Source organism: Pseudorca crassidens, chromosome 10 (genome assembly GCF_039906515.1).
Source record: "Pseudorca crassidens isolate mPseCra1 chromosome 10, mPseCra1.hap1, whole genome shotgun sequence".
Taxonomy (NCBI): Eukaryota; Metazoa; Chordata; class Mammalia; order Artiodactyla; family Delphinidae; genus Pseudorca; species Pseudorca crassidens.
The window spans coordinates 38,245,517-38,269,249 of NC_090305.1; the positions used below are offsets into that span (position 1 = coordinate 38,245,517).

General features: G+C 45.5%; 1 long non-coding RNA gene across 1 annotated transcript; it reads left to right on the plus strand.

The window, feature by feature from the left end:
- Nucleotides 1–11,786: 11,786 nt before the first annotated feature.
- On the plus strand, nucleotides 11,787–16,687 carry LOC137232051 (uncharacterized). The gene is made up of 4 exons (XR_010946854.1): nucleotides 11,787–12,753; nucleotides 14,542–14,670; nucleotides 14,796–14,843; nucleotides 16,345–16,687. It is a non-coding gene; the product is annotated as an uncharacterized lncRNA (long non-coding RNA).
- Nucleotides 16,688–23,733: the final 7,046 nt, after the last annotated feature.

The following is a 23,733-nucleotide window of genomic DNA, read 5'->3' on the forward strand; positions in this document are numbered from 1 at the left end:
CTTTCCCTGCCCTGTAAAATAGGCTTAATCATTGCCTTCTCACTGGGTCAAGGAGTAGGAGTTAATTGGTATGAGTTGAGTGCTCTAAGACTCCCAGTCGAGGCTCTGGTGTTCATCGCCCTTTTGTGCCTCCAGCTGCTCTGAGCCTTCTTTTTAGAAAGGTCATTTATATGGTGTACTCCTCCACTAGTTCTCCAAAGACTCACTGGGGACTTGCCCCACTCCCTATCTGACAAGACTGTTCCTATCAGTCACTATACCAGCTTCCAGCTTTGGGGCTTTTTTAGTCCTCTCTTAGGAGGCCCCTGAGGCCAGCCCTATCACTTGGAGCTGAGGGAGGCTGGGATCTACACTAGCAGAGGATGGCCAGCCTGCAGTATGATCCAGGAAGAGTTAGCCATAGGGCTCCAAACAGGTGGGCTACATGCCTGAGAGGGCTGGCCAAGGTCAGCTGGCCAAAGATCAGGGGCAGGACTTCCAGTTCTCATGCTTACCACTTCCTACCAACCCCAGAGCCTTTGCACATACTGTTCCCTCTGCCTGGAACTCTTTTGTTTTCTTCATTTGATTAACTCCCACTCATCTGCCCCAGCCCAACCATTACTTCCTCCGGGAGTCAGCTTTCTCTCATTTTCTACGTTTATGACAAATCTCTGTGATTACAGTTTTCATAGCAAAGGGATCCTGTTTATTGGACCCAACTTTTTCGGGTGTTAAAATTTGATTAACCTCTGTGTCTCCATTTTAGGCTTCCCAAGAGTAGGTAGAATGTCTGTTCCTGCTCCATTGCACCCCTGTCTAAAGATTTATTGAATGGACGGATGAAATGAGTTTACCACCTCTGTGAGGCCGTCACCACATGACATTCTCTACCTTGTGCTGCAATTAACTGTTTATATGTCTGTCTCTCTAGGACTTGAGGTAATGAGGTGACTTGGTGAAGAATGTGTGTTGTGGAGCCACACTGATTGGGTTCATATTCAGGCTCTGCCGCTTACTAGCTAAATAACCTCAGGCAAGTTACTAAATGTCTCTGTGCCTTGGTTTCCCCACCTGTAAAATGAGGGTAATAGTACACGAGTTAATGTGTGTGAGATGCTTAGAGCAGGGTCAGGCAGGTAAGTGTACTCCAATGAATGTGGGTGCTGTTACTGTATCTGCCACCCAGACCCTGGGGCCTGGGGCATAACAGGTGTTCAGTAAAGGCTTATTGATTGAACCAGCAACGTTTGGGATTGGTCCTAAAAAGAAGAAAACTGAGAGATGGGAGGGAGTGAGCCTGAGGTGAGTATGGAGGGTCTCCAAGGGTGGAGAGAAGTTAGACAATTGGAAATCCAGCTGCCCCAACATTCCCCTACCTAGCAATGCTTTTTCCCCCCAGATGGCCGCAGTTCATTTCAGCTGATTCCAGTTTGCATTTTTTTCCCAATATTCACAGAACCAACCTAATGGTTTCCCCTCAGGGACACCAGCACCACCAGCTGGCACCCCTTCTCCAAAGCTCTGGATTTCAGCTGCAAGGCCAGCCGTCCTCCAAGCTTCTAAGTTTTAACGACTGCAGCCTTTTCCCTTTGTTTCTCCAGCCCTAGGGAAGCCCTACTGCTTCCTGTGGTTGTGACCCACTGATACTTTGATATTCTCTCTTTGTCTTTTCAATTCTTCAAGTACTTAATAATTCTTTATATTAGATTCTCTCTGTTGAAGTGACTGGTGTGGTTTCTGGCTCCTGGCTGGACCCTGACTGCTACTTATCAGATACTCGAACCTGAGGCCCAAAGTGATACAGGTAGAAGCAAGAGCCAGCACCCCACACCCTTTCTTTGCCTGAACTCTAATGGGAAACAGCTGCTTCAGCCCCTTTTCAGCAATCCTGTGGACTAGAGAGGGATGTGCTGCTTGCAGGGATATCTAATCAGCCCTGGAAAAACTGGGCCAACAGCTAAACCACACAAACAAAAGAGCTGCAGCTCCACACAGAACTGCCTGCTTGGGAAAATGCCAAGACAAACAGGGTGCTCTGGGCCCTACCAGGGCTGCAGGCTTCCTGGGCCCGCATGGATGCATCTCAAGGAGAGGCTAAGCCCCCAGAGTCTCTCATTCCTGGACACCAAGTCTTCCTTCAGTCCTTCCAGGATTCCCTGGTATAGGCTGCCCTGTTCTTCTACTTTAGAACCTTCTGGTAAACTGTGGAGCATTCCAGGGCTTACCTCCCTGGTGCATGTCAAAGGCAGTGAAATACACATGACGAGTTTCTAAAAATACTGACGCCTGAGCCCCACCTCAGGGCTGGTCAGAGATTCTGGTCTGGCCCAGCATTGGTATTTATTAAAGCGCTCAAGTGATTCCATGGTGCAGTCAGGATTAAAATCCACTGAGTTAAAAGAATGTATTAGGACAGCAATTCTCAAATTTGAGCATGCATCAGAATTACTTGGAGGGCATGTTAAACCATAGACTGCCAAGCCTCATCCCAGTTTTCCAATTCAGTAGTTCTGGGGCAGGACCCAAGAATGTGCATTTCTTCTAAGTTCCTGGCTGATGCTCCTGGTCTGGGGACCACATTTTGAGAACCCCTTACTTATGAAGTCTGAAGGCCCAGGTTCAAATATCAGCTCTGCCAGATGCAGTTGACTATCCACCTAAGAGGGTTTTGTGAGGACTAAAAGACATAACTTGGACAAAGGGCCCCACACAGTACGTGCTTATGATAATTAGTAGGCAAGGCTACAGAAATCTTTTTTTTTTGGGGGGGCGGGGGGTACTGCATCATGTGGCTTGCAGGTTCTTGCTTCCCCAAGCAGGGATTGAACCTGGGCCCACAGCAGTGAAAGTGCTAAGTCCTAACCACTGAACCTCCAGAGAACTCCCAGCAAGGCTACAGAAATCTTGATTTATAATATAGCATGTGACATTGAACCATCATTTTAATCAGAGCCTCAACTTTACCCATCTGTAAAATGGGGATAATGATACTCTGGCTCAGCCCGCTTTACAAGTTGAAGAAGGATCAGAGGAGTTCCTTGATGTGAAAGTGTTTTGGATACTATAAAGCCTAGTAGAGTTTTATTAGAAAGGGGTCAGGCAGGCACAGCCCCATCCTGGAGCCATTGGTAGGGTTCCCTGCTCACCAAGGACATCTGAAACAGCAGCTTCACATGCTGGTGAGAGAGGAATTCCAGTGAATCTCTACATGCTTTCCTGCTACCCTCAGTTTATTCAAACATCTAAGGGGAAGAGTTAGGGGGCTGTTTGCTGCCACCCCCCAGCTCAGCAGTATTTCTGCAAAGAAAAGGAATGTGGTGGAAGAGAGCAAAGTTGTGCAAAGATTCCCTCCCCAGGCCTTACCACACAGTGGCCATCAGGTGCCCTTCCTTCTTGATCCTTTCTCTCCCTTTCCCATCTGCCCACCTAGGCACCTCCGCCCACCTGGCTCCATGGAGGGGAGATGGGCAAAAGCTGCCCTCCCAGGAAAACTGTTCTGCTCAGGGTAGGAGCTTGTCCACTTGGTTCCATCTCTTCAGTTCAACTCGCAGGTACATATTGTATGTCTGCTAGTACAAGGCTAACAGGTTAGTTAATATTAATGCTTTCTGCATTTAAAAAAATACATATTTTGGAGGAATGGCCTCAAGGGGCTGAGTTGAAAAGAGCTAGGAGCCCTTGACAGTGAGGACATGAGAAGCAAGTCATCCCCCACACTGCTGGTAGGGCGGGGCAGTAGGCTTGACTTTACTCAGGGGCCGTTTGGCAGAACAGATCAAAAGCCTGAAAATGTGCATTATCTGACTTGGGAATTCAGGTCTAGGAATCCACTCCAAGGAGATATCACAAAATTAACAGTTTTTTGAGTCTTGGCTCTAATGGTGGGTGACCTTGAGCAAGTTATAGCTTCATTCCTAGAATGGGACTTAATGGAGGCAACCCACCAGACAGGGTTGAGGAAAAAATGAGACAATACCTCAAATGCAGTAAGTGCTCACTAATATTAGTACCTTGGTTGGGGGTCCCTCAGATGTAGACCCCCAGATAAGAATTTGGGAGGTGAGCCCAGGAAGCACATAGGGCCATGAGACAGGGAGAGAAGGAAGCCCATGCAGGACACATTTATCAAGCTCTAAACAGAATGAGCTGTCTGCTTGGGAATATCTCTGAAGTAGAGTCAGGAAGGTGAGGGATATCTGGATGTCTCTAGTCCTTTAAGTCTTGCTTTTAAAATGCTCAGGACTGTTTCCACAATTCTTGTACATGAGGGAAAAATAAAGCACTCTCTGGTTTAAGCCACTCATTTTGCTTTTCTGTTACACACAGCTGAGTTTAATCCTTATCTGAAGCTGGAGGCCTGTGGCTGTCCCATCAGGAAGTTTTCCAGGGGACCCACTGTGGAGGCCCCATAACACAAGCAAATGCTGTGATACTAACATCACATTAGGGAAATGATCTCACCAAGGGTCTCTACTCACCCTACCCACCCTCTTGGAGCCTAATTATGTAGTGAAAAAAGTTCTCCTAGGTAGGAGTTCATCACTTTTACCCAAATCCCTGGGGTGTCTGGCACCTCCTGCCTGCTCAGAGGTGCCATGGTACCTCCCCAAACATGTGCTCCATGCACCCAACCCTTCCTACACTCTTCTTCACAACTTATCTCTTCCATGTACCCTTCTCCTTGATCTCTGCTCTGTTAGGCAACAGCTAGCACATCTGACAAGTGAATTGGTGTTACTGGGTTAATGTGTCACTGTCCCAAGTAGCAAATGTGCATTTTTGACAGGGGCCAGGAGGAGACAAGGCCCTATGCCCAGAGCTGAATGACATGAAGATCACCAGAAAAACAAGAGGCCACCCTGCTGCTGGTCTCACTTCCTGTGTTCCACTCCCGTTTCCTCCTTCATCCCAACCCTTCCCCTCCTTTGGCACAGCTGACCATGGCCGCAGCTCCTACCTCAGCCATTGCCAGGTCCCCACCCTCTACCGCCATTTGGCCTGAGCTACCATACTGAAAGCGAAAGGAGGAGTTGGAACAGAAAGAAAAATAATAAAACCACAGAAAGAGAAGAAACAGCTGGCAGAATACTGGAAAAATTCCCAGGCGGGAATCCCCAGCTGTCAAGGTCTATGCCTGGCTGAGGATATTCTTAAAGGGCAATCTTGAAATTTGTTGTTAACATTGTTGCCAACTCACAAGAGTACCTGACCCCTGGACCCCACCCTGCCCCAGAGGGGATATATGCATGAAGTTGGAGTTGTGTATGGAGGGTCAGAGCAGAGGGAGGGAGGGAGGGGGAGGGGAGGGCTTAGGGACACACAGTGGGGGCATTGTGCCTGAGGATCCAGGCTCTTCTGGGAGTCCAGGGGACAGGACTTTCCCTGAGACAGAACCCAGCAAGGAGAAGGCTTGGCAAAACCGTGTAGCCAAGAGGGCGTGCGTGCAGGTGCAGGGAGGGGGACTCTAGGAGGCTGCACTGGCAGCAGCTGAGTGGTGGCAGCCAAAATAAAGTTGGCTGCTCTTACCTAAACCGGAGTGAAATTTTATATCCGTTCAGGAAACATGGCTGAAAACTGGAAAAGGTTGAAACAGGGATCTGGCTTGTGCTTCTGCAAGTCTGGAGCAGGCATGGCAGTGGTTGGCAGGCAGGGAGGCAAAAGCAGTGGTATCACCCACACAAAAGCAGGGCTCCAGCCATGCACAGAGACCTGCAGGCTGGCCACCAAGAGGGGCTGGCATTGGGATTTCTGATGAAGAAATGTGAAGGGACCTGCAGGGCAGGGGTGGAGATGAGGGGACAGGGGATGGGGGAGAATGGGAGTGGGTCTGCGACGTAACCTGAACACTGGGTTTGAGGATTAGCTGATGGAGTTTGGAGAGAAGGACCAAGACTGGACATTGCGTACATCATCACATCTTCTGGCCAAGTCTGGGAGACCCTTAGAGCCCCTTTGTTTTGGGCTCAGGACTTGACCCACCAGAAAGGCCCCCTCACCCCTCATGATTTGCAGTTAATGATAATACAAAGAATAATCCACAGTAAACTGGTAGTCAGTCCTCTTTGCTGAGGACAGAATAATTTCTACCAAGTTCATTAATTCCAGACAAACTATGACCTAAGGAATGTCCCAGACCTTATCTACTGATTCTTCTCTGTCTTCACTCCTTTCCCCCTACTCAGTGAGGCCAGAGGGATTCACTGCCCCCTGAACCCCCAAGTCCTTACAGCCACATGCCTCTCCAGTTGACTGCACACAATGCCCCCAGATCCCTACTCTCCCTGCCCACCATTCACACCATCCAGACCAGACCATGTTACCTGGCAACCTGACCTCTCACCCTTTCTCACTGAGGTTAGTGGAGTAGTGGAATGTCTCAGTGAGAGCATGGGCTCTGAGTTTGAATTCTGCCTCCACCACTCAGTGCCAACACTTCCTCATCTGTGGACTAGAGATAATAACCATACCTACGTTATGTGGATGTTTTAAGGATTAAATGAGTAAATAAAGTACTTAAGACAGTGCTAGGTATGTAGTAAGCTCTCAATAAATGTGAGCTATTATTATTTATATTGTTGCTATTCACTACGCTGTCCATAGAGGAGGGATTTTTGTTTTGTCACCAACTTCATCCGGGTGACTCGAACAGTGTCTAGCACATAGTAGACGCTTAATGAATGTGTGTTAATTTATTGTTGTAAATTCTCTGTTCTAACCTAACTCTTCCCTGTAACACACTTTGTACATTTGTACCTCAATGCCTTTGCTCATGCCATTCCTGCTTCTTGAAGGGCCTTACCCCATCCAGTGTAATTCCTCCTACTACTTTGAATTTCCAGCTCCAGCTTCCCCTCCCCTCAGAGGCCTTCCCCGGACTCAGAACCTGCACAAAACAAGCACTCAGTAAAGCCTCAGTGGTTTGTGGCTGGTGTTTTTTAACGCTTTGGCTCCAAAACAGAGTTTCCTTGCTGACTTGGCACTTAATGTTCACCACCTCCTGGGGTGGCCCCTAAGAAGTGGAGACCCCCAGCTACTATATATGTCCTTTATCTTGTGGCTTTGACATTCAGAGTGCTTCCCAAGTGAAGCCACCTGAATAACTAGACATAACTAGACACGTGGTCTCTAAACCAGTTTCTGGGCTTCCTAATTGGTGAGTTGAGAGACACGGCATCTGTTTGCCCAAGAAATACGAGCCAGGCAGCTCTACGTCAGTAGGCCACTTTCCGCCCTGCACGGGGCAACAGCTGCCTGTAACTTGGCTGTCTGTGCACTAAAAAAAGAAATTCCGTGGTGACCAGTTGACTCAAGCCAGCTCCCAATGTGAGGCGGTAGTTTCAAAGTAATCCCTGGTGACACCAAATGCTCTCCATCCAGTCCTTAATAAGAAGGAAAAACAAGGGCAAAACTTGAGCGCGAGTTTGCGTGAGTCAATATTCTAAACTGCCTGGAGTGTGCGGTGTCAGCTGGAGTTGGATCTAGAAGGTTGTAGGCCTAACAGCCTCTTCCAGGCAAGCTTGTCCCCTGCAAACTCCCCCCTTCCCCAGAGACAGGGCACTGCCACTTCCTGAAGGACCACAGCACCATCAGGAAGATCCTTTTCAGAAGGCCGAGGGTGGGCGGAGAACAGGAGATTGACCTTACTAGTGGCATTTATGGACCAGGCTGTCCATGGGCCTCCTTGAATAGCATAATTTCATGTTTTCTCCACAACCAGCAGGCACACACTCATCACACATTAGGCCTTCTTCTCATACATTACATACACAGCTCTCTTTTAATCCTCACACACAGCCAGGAAGGCAGGCCCAATTATTTCTGCCATTTTACAGGTGGTGAACCTGAAGCCCAGGAAGGTTAACTGTTCCACCTGCACCATTTGAAAATGGCCAGGCTGGTTGGAACCTGGGCCCAGAGTCCATTGTCTGAGTCTAGAACTAAGCGAAGTTTAGTATGTGCCCTTCCCATCCCAAGAGAGCACCACCACCGCCTCTCCAATACCATTGCCATGCTTCCTGCCTTCCAGTCACTACTATCTGTGTGAACTTTGTGCTCTGCCCTTATTGACCCAGAAGTGCTTCCTGATAAAGAGGGCATCGCCAGTTTTATAGTTTCCTCCTAGCCTCTCTGGCAACACCTGAGCCTGCTGCTTCCCTCTTCCCCCACCCCCAGACTCATAGTCACACACTCACACTCAATGTACAGTCACACACTCAGCATTACACTAGTCACACACACACACCAGACATACTCAATCATACACGTTCACCTATAGACACACATACAGACAGAGTCACTCACCACTGTGGTGGTTCATGGGTGAGGACTACTTTCTAGAAAATCATGCCTGCCTCTCCTTAATGCCCTTTCCCAGCCACTGGAGTTACAGGCTTCTGCCTCATTTCATGTTTAATAAATGAGCCACTCTCGCTCTTTAAGGACCATGGTCCCCCCTCTTCCTGTGCTCACAGGCAAACCTGGATATCCTCTGTATGGAGTTGAGAACCAGCTTTCTTCACCATGCTGCCACCTTGTGACCCGAGCCCAGAACTGTGGGCTCTGTGCTCAGGGGATACCCGCTTCCCTGGGAGGTTCCAGTCGCCAGGTGGGCTGTTAGGGGAGGTCTGCATCCAACTGTCCCATCTACAGTGGGCAAGCTGAGTAAATGAAGATGCCCTCTTCCTTCACCTGATCTTCCCAGGCACAGTCCGTTGGCATGGGAGATGGGTGGGTGTGCCACTTGGACCAGTGTGTGGTAGGCTTGAGCTCACAGACATACGTGTAACTGGCTCTCCCCTTGACCTGACTCACTCCACTCAGGGACACTTCCAGGCCTCTGCCTTTGGTGAGGCAGCCCAGGATGTGTGCCCGCTTTTCCTCCTTGAGCCCAGAGCCAATATGTTTCAGGCAAAGTGATTTCATCTCGTGTCTTATTTTACTCAGTTTTATTTTTGGCCCTCCAGTGCAGTGGGATGAGTCAATCCTACTCCCCAGATGGTGGCTCACAGTCATCACTAATCCTGGCTTGTCCCCTCTTGTTTTATGTATTCCCCTTTACCGTGTAGGTCACTCCCAATCCCCTGCTGCGTAGGCAGCCATTCTAGTATATCCTTTTATTTGTATGTATTCTAAGTGCAGGGTTTTGTAGGTATGTGTTATCACACAGCATTGCCTAGTGCCTTATTCTTTCATTACCATTTTCCTAACAGTGTTATTTAAAGTGTTTGGGAAAGGGTTAATGGATACAATGTGTCCGAGAGTGGAAGTGCCTTAAGTGTTCACTGAGTCTCTCTGCATTAGTGATTATGGAAGTGACTGCACTTTTTCACTGAGTTGTGTTTCCTAGAACATAACCTCAGGATTGTGGACCATGGGTGCCCCGACTAGGCAAGGCTGCCCAGAGGCCTGGATCCTCACCTCAGTTCTGCCACAGACTTACCAAGACATCCTGCAGGTTTTTCACCCTCTGACCCATGGATTCCTTATCTGCTAAACAGTCCTTAAACTAAGGCCCTTCTAAGGGCCCATCTACCTTGAATAGTCTTTGACACTCAGAAAGGTGTTGTCTAGGATTCACCAGCCCTAGAATTCATTTATTCATCTAATGGACTGTCTAGGTTCCAATTCCAGCTTCCCCACTTGCTGCTGTGTAATACTGGGCAAGTTACTTAACTGTGCCTCTTTTTTAACCTGAAGACAGTAATAACACCTAGTCTCTGAGGGTTGCTGTGAAGACTAAATAAGTTAATGCCGGTGAACAGTGCTGGGCACCTACGAAGCTTTCATTAAAGATTGTTGGGTTTTTTTCCATTTAAATCCTATAATAGCCCCATGTTCCTGTTTTACAGATGACAAGACCAAGGCCCAAGGAGCCAAGTAATGTGCACAGGCTTGTAATACAGTATTGCTGGAAGCCAACAGAAGCCAAATCCAGGTCTCCAGACTCTGAATGCTGTGCTCTTCCCACCAGAGACAGCCATAGGACTTCGAGCCCCATTGTGCAACCTGGAAATGTTATGCAAAACCTTCTTGATGCTGCTCTGAATGACGAAAGGTGACCCAGTGGCCATTGCACAGACAACTTCTGGCCCTGGCAGTGTTCATTTCTCATTGGCATCCTTCTCCTTTACACCCACTGGCCTTCTCTGAGAAAGAACTTGCTTCCTCCAGGGGTTTCGTGGGTATCCATGCAGACTCTGAATCAATGTGAATCCCAATGCCAGCCCTGCTAATAGCACATACACACAGCTGAGATGTGCTGGAAGAGCTTGGGCCTAAGGAGTCAGGCCTTGGGTTCTAGTCCTGGCTGTGGCATTTCCTCACTCTGAGGTAAGTTATTTACCTTCTCTAAGCTTCAGTTTCCACATCTGTGCAATGGGAATAGTAACTATTAACAGAGTTGTTTGAAGACTAAGTTTTCAGAGACTATTCAAATCTTAGTCAAATATTAACACTTGCCTGACCGCTGTAGAACAAAAAGGCTGTTAAAAAGTCTGATGCCGCCTTGGATGAATTGTCAGCCGCTGTATGCATTTAACATTTTTCCTTTCCCCTCCAGGAAATAGACTGTCTGGACCTGCCATCCTTATAGAAAACCTTATTCTTTTTCTGGTCTTGGCAAGTCCTAGTGAGTGCTGGAAAAGACCTTGCAGGCCATTTGGTCCCAGTGTAGCAAACTTGTATCTGATCAAGGGGTGCCTCTGCCTGAAGCAGTGGATGAGGCTGAGTCAGAATTCAGCTGGAAGGACACTGTGGGCCATTTTCAGGGAACTAAGATCCCATGTGCCACAGGCAACTATGCCTGCACGCCACAACTACTGAGCTTGCACACCTCAACTAGGGAGCCTACGGGCTGCAAATTACAGAGCCCACGTGCTCTGGAACCCGAGCGCCACAACTACAGAGCCCACGTGCCCTGGAACCTGCACACCACAACTAAGAGAAAACCTACACACCACGACTAGAGAGAAGCCTGTGGGCCACAACTGGAGAGAAGCTTGCAGGCTGCAACGAAGATTCCTCATGCCGCAACTAAGACCTGATGCAGCCAAAAATAAATAAAAAATTTAAAAAATATATATATTTATTTTTCGCTGCATCGGGTCTCCATTGCTGCACGCGGGCTTTCTTAGGTTGCATCGAGCAGGGGTTACTCTTCGTTGTGGTGCACAGGCTTCTCATTGCGGTGGCTTCTCTTGTTGCAGAGCACGGGCTCTAGGCACACGGGCTTCAGTAGTTGTGGCTCGTGGGCTCTAGAGTGCAGGCTCAGTAGTTGTGGCACACGGGCTTAGTTGTTCCGCGGCATGTGGGATCTTCCCGGACCAGGAAGTCCCAAAAATAAATCTTAAAAATAAAGTGAGGGAAAAGCCCAGAAGGACAGTACTTAACGTGCTTGCAAGACTAAGGACAGTGCCAACCCAGTATCCCTGGGAAAGCAAAACTGAGGCACCTAAAAACCCTACTTAGGGCTTCCCTGGTGGCGCAGTGGTTAAGACTGCCAACACAGGGGACACGGGTTCAAGCCCTGGTCCGGGAAGATCCCACATGCCGCGGAGCAACTAATCCCGTGCGCCACAACTACTGAGCCTGCACTCTAGAGCCCACGAGCCACAACTACTGAGCCCACATGCTGCAACTACTGAGGCCCGTGTGCCTAGAGCCCATGCTCCACAACAAGAGAAGCCACCGCAACAAGAAGCTGGAGCACCACAACGAAGAGTAGCCCCCGCTCACAACAACCAGTGAAAGCCCATGCGCAGCAACAAAGACCCAACGCAGCCAAAATAAGTAAATAAATTAATAATAATAAAAAAAACCCTACTTAGGTGAGTTGTTTACTCACAGCCTGCCCACTCCCAGGACTGGGCAGGCTGCAAAATAGGAATTTATCTTCAGTGGGGAATGGTTTTGAGTACCTCAAGTCATCATGAGGGAAATACGATATCATGGGCACAGGTTCCCTGCACACATGGGGGTTCAGGAGCAGGTGTCTGAGACTCACCTGTGGACACCTCAGTGCACGGCACCTCTGAGGCCCCTCCTGGTCCTGAAACGAGTGCTGGGCTCGGACTCACAGGCTGTGGGTTTCAAACCTGACTTAACCTTCCTACTGTCTTCGTGACCTTGGGAAAGGCACTTCTTCTTTCTGGATTCAGTTTCCTCATTTGCAAAGTGGGGCCATGATATCACCTCTCTAACACTCCCTAAACACAAATGAGGACACTTCCCATTCCGAGCACACAGAATAAAGAAAACAGGATAGAAAAAAACTTAGGAAAACCAGAAACTATTGGGTCCCTTTCTTCCTTTTTTGTTTATGTATTCTCTCTTTTTTCTACCACATCATGGATTACCTTTGAATTAAAAATGAGTAATTAAAGGGGATGGAGTAGAGCTCATGTGAAAAACGCTGAGCTTGGCAACTTTTGGGACTTCCTTTGTGCCAGGCAGAGTTGTTGAAGCTTTACACGCGTTACCTCAGGTTTTGTCCCAACAAGCCTGGAAGGGAAGCAGTGTAGCTCCCACTTCTTAGCTGTGGGTACTGAGTTCCCAGAGAAGTCAAAGGCTTCACTGTCACGAGAGGCCACGGTGACGTGCCAGGAGCGGGTATACAAATGCACAACGATTTGATCAAGGTCATCCCTTCAACTCTGGAAGAAAGCAGAACCTTCTCCCTCTCCTGCAACGTGACCATAGAGCCTCGAAGAAGAGCCTTTCCCAGCAGAGCGATACTCTACGAACCTGCTTCTGGGGCACCTGTTCTGAGTCAAGGTCAGGTTAATTTATTATTAAATAACAGCCTGTGTCTAGCCAAAGGTTTCAGTGTCTGAACCTACTTTTAAAACATTTGTTTCTGTATAAAAACATTGCTTGCTCATGGTATTCTCTTCAGTAGCAACAGAATGCATTCTGTAAACAAAAATGCTAATATACTGTGATTAAAAATACCTCCTAGGGCTTCCCTGGTGACGCAGTGGTTGAGAGTCCACCTGCCGATGCAGGGGACGTGGGTTCGTGCCCCGGTCTGGGAAGATCCCACATGCCGCAGAGCGGCTGGGCCCGTGAGCCATGGCCGCTGAGCCTGCGCGAGCGGAGCCTGTGGTCCGCAATGGGAGAGGCCACAACAGTGAGAGGCCCGCGTACCACAAAAAAAAAGAAAAAATCTCCTAATAATGACTTAATATGCTTCTCTGAAAAAAAGAGCAAATTAAATTTTTAAATGTCTTGCCATTTGTAAGCAAATTGCATCTTTCAAAAGGCAAATGCTGATAAATGGTATTTTTGAAATCCTGGTGGTAGGTAGCCCACCTGTTCTCCCATGCTCCAGAGGCACCATCTGCTGCCAATGTGTCTGCGCCCTGGTAACACAGCACCCCACCCCATCATGCCGCCCCACCCTGATACTGAAACTGACGTTGATGGGGCAATGCTCTGAGCTGCCCAGGGGGATGGGACAGACAAGTCCCATTGTGGCCTGGAAAACCCTCCTTAAAAGAGCCAACACCATTCCCAAGCTCACAGGTGTCTGCCTGTTGCTCAAGAGTCCCAGTCTGGCCACAGTGAGGGAAGTGATGAAAATGAGCAGAGGATCAGGAGACAGCCTTCACGGCTGGCACAGGCACAAACCACTGCATGAATCAGACCTGCACTGACTCCTGGAGCCAGGTACTGTTTGCCCTCTGTCTGAGGCTTTATCTGCCAGGGAGATGGGCAAGCAGCCAAGGGCCCTCTCAGGTGAGGGGTTGTACAGCCAGGCTGTGGCATGCTGCCACACCAGATGTCGACTGGTCTCTCAGAAGGAGCACTGGGCTGGGACTCAGGAGGCTGAGTGCCCAGAGATGGCCCTAGCTGGGCCCCATGAGTCTGAGCAACTCACTCCCCTGTCCCTTCACCTCAGGCTCTTTGTCTGCAGAGTAAAGACGAGGGCAGCATAAGGAATTCTCACATGGTGCTACAGGAGTCTCACAGACATTTGTTTGTTTAAAATATATACATGTGTATCTAATGATTTTTCAAAGTATTTTTTTAAACATTAAACCTGTTCAACCATATGGCTATTAATATACTGAAGTGAATCTGTGTTTCTAGGTGGTTTTGGGGTAGACCTTCCTATCCTGTCACTTATGGGATTGCAAAATGAGGTGTTTTAAAATGTTACCTATTATATTCACTTCTCTGTACAACCAAAACAGGAAAAACTGGGTTCTGAGGTCAATCTAATACCGCATTCATCAAAACAACATTATTTTTCCTATCTTTATAAGTGAATATTATCTACTAGAACTTATACTTTTTATAACAATATCATTTAAATTGTTTTATATATTTTATAGTTATTATATATAAGATTTCATTCCAAAAAGATTTGGCTAGTTTTCAAGTTTGAAAATCACCAATCCCTGATGAACTCTAAGTTCCCCTCTAGCTCTGACTTTCTACCAATCTCCAATTCTAAACCCTGAATAAATTCATGGGGTCTTAAAGTTGTCAGTCCATGTAAAATCTTGAAGTTTCATGCCTTTGCTTTTATGCATGTGGTTTTTTTCTTTATATAACCAGCTTTCTATGCCAATCCCATTCTTCAACACTTAGCTCAAGTGCAACCTCTTCTACGCAGAACACTTAACATGGGTCTTGGACCTAAGCCTTGGTTTCTTCATCTGCAAAATGAGAAACTGCCCTCAAATGGTGAGTTTTAAGTGAGCTGGTGGTATATATATGTAAAACATTTAGTAAAATGCTGGCATGAGTTCAAGGAATGCTAATTATTATCACTATTGTCTTTATTACTATCTTTATTGTTACTATCATAGTGGAAAAAAAGACTTTGGAGTCAGTGGAGATGCAATTCTACTAAACAGGTATGTGACCTCAGGCAAAGAATTTGGCTTAGTATTCTCAACAGGGCAGTACTGCCTCCTAGTGGGTGCCTGGGGAACTGATTTTTTTTTTTTTTTATGGTGGTCACACTGGCCAGGGAGCTAACTGACTTTAGGGGAAGGGGACAGAGGTACTCGATGTCTGGTACACAAAGAATTACCCATGCCCACGGGTCTGAACCAACTACAGGTAGAAAATATTAAAAGCACCTGCATAAAGCCATTAAAGAAAGAATGATTAAATGGAATAAAGCCACTGTCTAGAAGTAATTGAGTACTTTACCCTGTGCATTTGCACTAAATTTTTTTCTAATTGTCATTCCCCTTCTATCAAAGGATATATACTATTTAATACTTAAACTGTGTTTAAGTGCCAGGAACTGTTTTAAGCACATTTCATGTATTAATTCACTTAAACCTTCATAACAACCCCATGGGATAGGTACTTTTTAATTTACTCCCCTCCCCCTGCCCCATGTTGTGAGGTTTGGTTTTTTTGTTTGTTTTGGTTTTTTGGCCTTGCAGCATGAGGGATCTTAGTTCCCCCGACCAGGGATCCAACCGTGCACCCTTCAGTGGAAGTGTGGAGTCTTTTTTTTTTTTTTTTTTTTACTTTTATTTGCATTTATTTTTTGCAGCATTTATTCCCAGGCCATAAGTTTTTGTTTCTTCAATTTCTTCTGGGATATCTTTTTCTTCTGGGCAACCTCCTCTTCTGATTTAGGAACAATCTGTTATTTTTCAGTAAGGATCATCTCAATGTGGCAGGGAGAGCTCATGTATGGGTTGATCCGACCATGAGCTCTGTAAGTCCTGCGCTGCATCTTGGGGGCTTTGTTCACCTGGATATGCTCAATGACCAGAGAATCTACATCTAAGCTCTACAGTTCAGCATTACTCTCTGCATTTTTGAGCATGTGCAGTAAAAATTAAGCACTCTTTTTGGGCCACCAACCCTGCGTCCAGCACCACTGTTTGGCCTGGGCACACCTACCAGCTCCACCATTGTAACAACGGAATGGCACACATTGCTTCTTTAAGGTAACATCCTTCAGATACTTGGTGGCTTTTCGGATATGCATACCCTCAATGGCCTGGGCTGTTTCACGAGTGTTCTTAAAGTGAACACGAAGATTTGAACCTCTCGACTTGCATGATTTTGTGGGGTTTTCTGGGTCAAGTGAATAGCGAACCATTTTTAGAGGTCACCTCAGGCTGCTGACCGGAAAAGAAGTGTGGAGTCTTAACCACTGGACCACCAGGAAAGTCCCGTTGTGAGTTTATTTTTTGACATTATAGTTTTAAGGCCCAGCTCATTTGTGAGAATACTGTACTTTCTCATTTCTCCAATTCAGCAGTCTATTTGTCTTGGCATGTTATCCCTACTTCAGTTAAGCTTATTTCTCCCTCTCTCCTATCATTCAAATAAGTCTGATCTATCATTACTTCCTGACTGTGGTTTGTTTTTTTTTGCGGTACGCAGGTCTCTCACTGTTGTGGCCTCTCCCACTGCGGAGCACAGGCTCCGGACGCGCAGGCTCAGTGTCCATGGCTCATGGGCCCAGCGCAGGCTCAGCGTCCATGGCTCATGGGCCCAGCCGCTCCGCGGCATGCAGGATCCTCCCGGACCGGGGCACGAACCCGTGTCCCCTGCATCGGCAGGCGGACTCTCAACCACTGCGCCACCAGGGAAGCCCCCCTGACTGTAGTTTTTATTCTGATGTCTATATGTGCCTTCACTCTTAATTTTCTTATAGGGCAAGTACGGAATAGCTTCAAGTGGGTTCAAGCATCTGACTTCTTATGTCTTCTAGCAGTCATGCCTAACATACAGAAATACATAATATTTTATAAACTGCTTTCCTTTTTTATATTAAAGGCTTCATCTTGTTTGTTTTTAAATAGTGTAGAAAATGGGTTTCACTTCAGATTAGTGAAGGATCATTTCAAAATTTTTTTTTTACAGAAAGGGGGCCCCAGTCTGATATGGTTGAGACCACTCTCCCTGTCTGAGCTTCTTGAGTAAATGAGAGAGAACCCCAACATCACAGAGTTGATGAGAAAAAGCACCATACGTGTGCTCAGCGCACGGTAATTCAATTTCAGCTCCCTTTCTGGTCTACATTTTCTCTCCCACACCTTGCTCAAGGGATAACCCCAGCACCAGCAACCAGCTTGATAAATGAAGGAACAAAGCATTTTCTGGTGAAAGCAATCTCATCCAGCGGCTAGGTGACACCAAGGCAAGCACCCAGGGAATGCTAGGAGTTTTCAATCCGGCTTCACAGCCTCTATACAGAACAGAACCAGAGCTGCCTTTCCCAGCAGGGAAAGAACAGGGATGTGCCTTGCTCCATATACGGGGAGGCCTGGGAGAACTGGCATAGGGAGGAGACAGACCCACAGGACTACTGTGGGATCAGAAACAGGTCTTAATCCTGACTGCTCCTTAGAATCACCTGGGGAACTTTTAAAGCATTCCGATACCAAGCTCCCAGCCCAGACAAACTAAATCATAACCTCTGGAGGCTGGGCCCAGGTGTTAGTTTTCAAAAGTTCCCCCATGTGATTCCAGCAAAGAGTGGAAAATACCAGACATAAACAAAGAGTGACCAGTTTAATGCCCTCTGAGGTGTTTTTGTTATCCCCAACTTTACAAATAAGAAATTAAGATGTGACTTGTCCCAGACACACAGCCAGAAGATGGAAATTTGAATACAGGCTGGGCTAATGTGAAAACCCATTTTTAAAGAGCCATCTAGCGGTTTTAATCCTTCATCTTATCCTTCCCACCTGCCTATCCCTGTGACTTCAGAAACCCCTTTCTTGAAATCTGCCCAGACCCCTTTTACCACAAATGTCCCTCTTGACCTTGGACCCCTCAAATCCATGCCCCTTCAACTCAAACTGGACAGTGGACTCAAAAGTGGGTAAGGACCAGGGTCAGTGGAAACACTCTTCGTATGCACTGGGGAATGCAAGAATGCACTGGGGGCGCTCTTGCTTGCCCAGCACCAAAATGGGTCAGTTTTGCTTAAAAGCCATTCCTTGAGTGCTTACTGCATACCAGTGTTAGCCTGCCACATAACAGCTAATGCTTACTGAGCAGTGTCACTCTGTGTTGAGTGCCATATATGCATCACATCACTGTGTTCTCAAGATATTTTCAGGAGGTAATTATTTTCTATTATTACCCATTTTATGGATGAGAAAAATGGAAGTGTCAAAAATTATGCAGCTGGTCATTGAGCTATAAGTGAGGAAGCCAGGATTCAAACCCTGGCTACTGGCTTCAAAGCCTGAAGGCCTTAACATTATACTCCTCCCTGAACTAGCACTTCATTAGCTGTTGGGGCAATCCTTGTTCCAGCTCTGCCATGGTGCCCCTGCGTGACCTTGGGCAAATCCACCTTCTCATCTCTAAACATAGAACTGGGACTATGGACTCTAAGGCCACTTCCAGTTAAGTGGTCTTGCAACTTGGGTTACACCATTACAGCGCAATCACTCCTGGGCTGTGACCTTGGACAACTTGTCCAGCCTTCTCTATACTAGGATGAGTACATTCACCTTATTACTGATATACCCTTTTAAATTATTTTCTTCTTGTCACCTGCTGTCAAGTCCAAAAAGTTGGCCCTGGTTCAGGAACCAATCTTGGATGATGCACTTAAAAAAACCCTTCTTTCCATTCACCTCTATGAGAATCCAAATCATTTGAGGAAAGGAATGGAGTGTTCTTCCAGGTCAATAGGCTGCAGCTGCTGAAGGCAATTCAATAGCTTTAATCACCAGGTCCACTGTCAAAATCTAATTGATCACTTGAATGTACCTGCTTAACCAGTATTTTCTTCCTCCAGCAACTAAGAAATGCTGCATTAACTTCAACCACCCACTTTTGAAACCAGAGAAGGTGTGTTCATCTCTGCAACAGCCTTGTCTGGCCATGGAATTCTGGGGTGTTCTAAGACTCCATTTAAAAAAAAAAAAAAAAAAAAGTGTGCACTTTTCTCTATAAAGTTGAAAAAATTAAAAGGCCCCAAATATAAGTTTGATGTTTACCGGTCCTCATATAAAATGCAATACTCACCAATGTTCCCACATTCCTATAAGGGTGATGTCAAGACCAGGAGACCGGAGTTGCCATAGCAACTAGTCATAGCTTTGAAGCATGCCCATGACACAAGGTTAATAGTGAACATGGACAGACGGAATCAATGTCAACCCATCCACATTAGCACAGCTTTGTCATCCTTGACAGTGACATTTTAGTCATTAAATTAAGCATTAGTCATTAAATTAAGCCAGGTAGGCCTTTGGCAAGAAATACCTTGACTGCCTAACAGTTGTGGTACTTGCCCAGATGACATGTACATAAACCTCAGATGTGCATGCTTCAAATGTGTAATAAGGATAAAGCTAAGATTAGCATTTTAGCTGTATAAATACTTGCTCATTACAGTATGCCTAACTTTCTAGAAAACAAATTTAACAAGTTACCTCTAGAAAGGAGGTAAGTCTTCTCCAGTGTCTGTACAATTTACTTTTACCATAAACATGACAGTCACTAAGTGGCATCTTATGATTGGGTTGTAAAATAAAAATGCAGTGAGCAGAAAACAAGGGCTGTGGAGCCAAGTATGGTCTCAGTGCTGAATACACTACAGATCTTCCTCAACTTATGATGGGGTTACATCTTGATAAACCAGTCATAAATTGAAAATACAAGTCAAAACCACATTTAATTAACACATCTAACCTACCAACATCACAGTTTAATCTAGCCTACCTTAAAGTGTTCAGAACACTTACATTAGCCTACAGTTGGGCAAAATCATCTAACATAAAGTACTGAATCGCTCATGTAACTCACTGAATACAGAAAGCGAAAAACAAAATTGGGTGTATGAGTCCAGAATGCTTTTTAAGTGTATTTGTCGTTTATTCTCGTGATCACATAGCTGACTGGGAGCCACTGCTTGGCTTGCTGCCCCTGCACCAAGAGTATACTGCCGGGGCTTCCCTGGTGGCGCAGTGGCTGAGTCCGCCTGCCGATGCAGGGGACGCGGGTTCGTGCCCCGGTCGGGGAGGATCCCACATGCCACGGAGCGGCTGGGCCCTTGAGCCTCGGCCGCTGTGCCTGCGCGTCCGTACCGCCAAAAAAAAAAAAGTATACTGCCAAACATCACTAGCCAAGGAGATCAAAATTCATAGTTTAAGCCTATTGCTTTTTCACCACCGTAGTCAAAAAAAATCACCTCGAATCGTCAATAAGTCCAAGAGTGTTCGTACTTGCTTGGTAGGATGAGGAATTATGTATGAGGAGCTTTTCTGCCCTCTGTTTAACAGGGATACTCACCTCCCAAGTGATTAAGCATTACGTAAGAAAAAGGATAGTGTTTGGCAGAGCTGCACTCAAAAACAAAACTTCCTTTCCTGGAGGATATAGCTGGCCAGAGTGAGTAGGCATGGTGGGGCAGAGATGGGGCAAAAAAAATTGTTTTTAAACTTCCTGACTACTCCACCAGTTTTCACCCGAGCTTCCAGCACCTGAAAAGGAAGTTACTTTCTTAGCCCTCTCCGAACTATCAGTGTTCACCTACTCTGTTTACAAAGTGGGCAACTTCTACTTCCAACCTCACTTCTGGAAGCCACTTTCATTTCAAACGGACTGCTATACATTGCCAACTGAAAACCAACCAGGATTGCCAGTTCAGTGAATTTCCTGTCCCCATTAAACCCCAGACAGCTGGGACACACGAGCCAGCCTTTTCATTAGGGCAGTAACAATCCCAACTTCTTGGCCTTCCTGCCAGTACTAAAGCTGGACAAATTATCCCACACTGCTTGTAATGGCAATAGGGCTGAAGGAAAGTCAAAAAATCATTAAACTGGAATTGGTGTAAATTCATGGTTTTAGAATCCTTTCACTTTTACCGCCAAGCAGTTACGTACTCCTGCCCTCTTCTACTTTATGATTAAGGTACTCACACTCACTTCTTCACTTCATTCTTCACATAGCCTTTAACTGCGAGCTCTGCCTTTAGTACACAGCCCTTACCATCTGACTCAATTCACTCGTTTTCCACTTCTAGGTAAGGGGCTTTACAAAGCACTCTCAAGATTATTTGCCACCTCAAGATCCAAGAGCCTTTCTCTTAGGGTATTTAAAAGCCCTACAACCAACACCTCTTAACTTATCCTAATCTAAAACAGGGGTGAACTTACATTTAGTTCAAGGTCTCAACATCCTAATATTGAACACAAGTCAAATATTACCGGTTTTGAGATACTGAGCTGGTATTATGCCCTATCACTGTACCCCATTCCCCATTAAATGCCTGTGTCATAGACTACCATGTGGGGAAGGTGTGACACGAAAAGGATTAAATAACAAATCAACATTCCAATTTGTATTTATTTGCAAAGCACTCTTATTGAAGCTTAACATGGATTTTATCTAAACTAAAAATAAACTCTCATTATAAAAAATTCTGGTGGCAGAGAGCCAGCTGGATTGGGTTAAAAGTACTAGCTGCCTAAGTTTAAAAGGATTTAGAAATTGTTTCCTGCGGGAGTTATTCTCTCAAAAATAACTTTCAGCTCTCAAAACTTGATATACTGATGATGATATACTGAGCATTTCCATTCCTCTTTCCAAATGTTCAATACAAACAGCCACCTCCACCCCCCTCCAAGGCAGCATTCATTAAGCAGTTTTTCAGCAACTTTCCCTCTTGGCTCTGATTTGAGGTTTTGGGACTTAACAAAAAAATGACCTCTAGGGCTTCCCTGGTGGCGCAGTGGTTGAGAGTCCGCCTGCCGATGCAGGGGACACGGGTTCGTGCCCCAGTACGGGAAGATCCCACATGCCGCAGAGCGGCTGGGCCCGTGAGCCATGGCCGCTGAGCCTGCGCGTCCGGAGCCTGTGCTCCGCAACGGGAGAGGCCACAACAGTGAGAGGCCTGCGTACCACAAAAAAAAAAAATGACCTCTGAAGAATGCTAAGTTGCCCCCAAATGAAATCTGAATGAGTTATGTACTGAAGAAAAAATGCCAATTCACAAGTGAATAGGACTTCAAAAAGAGGGGAAAAGTCACCTACAGACTACTTTTCTGGAAGGTGTAATTTTGCTCTGGAAATAAAGGAAATATTCTCCATCTCAGGATCTCTCCAAATGAGACTATCAAGGAAGCTAAGTATCAATGTTTCCAGAGATTTTCACTTCAAGACCAAGTACATACATGTACTAACAGCTAAGGCACTAAGTGGCCAGATTCTAAGACTTTAGTAAAATAATCATATAATACAATGTTTTATGTATGTCAGAGAAGAACCAAGGAAAAACTAAGGATGAGAAGTAATGTTCTACACATGTATTTCATGTATTAGTCTGGGAAACATTTTGGCTGTTGTCACATCTTCCATCCAGGTAGTTAGAGGAAGAACTGGGATACAAAATGATGAGAATACCATATTATGAATTTCTGCAATTCCAATAAGTAAAAATTTGTACAACAAAATTAAGCAGTTATACCAGGTTTATCAAGACAAATTTTCAATATCTCTTTCAAATTTTCTATCTTCTCTAAAGTGTGCTGTATACAGCTGAATTTGTTTGAAGTATCCAACGAATTTAATAAAGTAAGATGAAGAGAACTTGTGTGGACATATAAAATTGAATTCAACGCTATCAGAATGTTTTGATAAAAATATACTCCAACCCAGTTTTTCTTCAGCTACTTTAATTATAAAAATCTTCCATATTCTCAAAAAAAAAAAAAAGGAAAACCAGAAGGCAACAGGTCTAGTACAAAAATATACAACTGGAAGACATTACCACCAACCAGGTCTGACAACTAAATCATGTTGGGGATTCTGAAAATAAAAGCACACTAATACAAAGTACTAAACCAGTGGTTCCTATATAACCAGGGATGGAAAAATGAGTCAGTAGGCCTGGAAAAGGCCATTCCTGATAAAGAAGCACTGTAAGAATATAAACTATAACTCTACAATAAAAGCAACCAGGACTTTCCATCCAGACATGGGTGAGTCTTAAAAGGTGGTGATGCCATCTACTGATCACATGATCTTTTAAGGAACTGTAAAAAGCCATAGAAACAGTAGATAAAAGGTATCTACATCTCATAAAAATAAAATTTCTCTGGCTAATTTATCTTTGTCTTTACCTTTCTGCTTAAGACATGGAGGTCAGAAATAACCCACAATGAACTGAGAACCACAGAATATTAACTATTCTTGAAAGCATAAAAACCAACTATAATCCTTAGATATGTTCCTTAAATTATCACCAAGTATTAATAGTGACCTCTAGTGAACACCTGTAATCATTACACCACAAGTCAAACTTTCTGTGACTACTTTCAGTATCATATTCAACTGAGAATGCAAGACAAAACTGGCCAACGGGACTTGTTAATTTCAGAAATTACAGTAGAGAACGTTTTAATAGCCAGAATGTAAGGTTTTAACGATTTCTATCTTCCATATTTTTAAACAAGCCATAAAATTGTGCTAGGGTTTCTGGTTAAAGTGATTGCAAATTTGGACCCTAAGGATAAATCCTAGAGGTTAATTTTAATATCAGGTCTGTATTAGCCACTTTATAGCTACAATCCACTATCCTTTTTACAGAAACCCTTCCAATTTAAGACTCTGCAAGTTGTATACTGCCAAAAATGCCCATGTAGATTTATAAGAGCAGTGTAATATTAATGTACCGAATTACTTCCATGAATTCTTAGCTATCTTGCCTTGCTTGACCCCAACAAAGGTTTTAAGCTATGAAATGCCAGAAGACAAAGGCCCAAAGCCTGAGCTCCCAGTAAATCAATAGCCAGTCTTAAA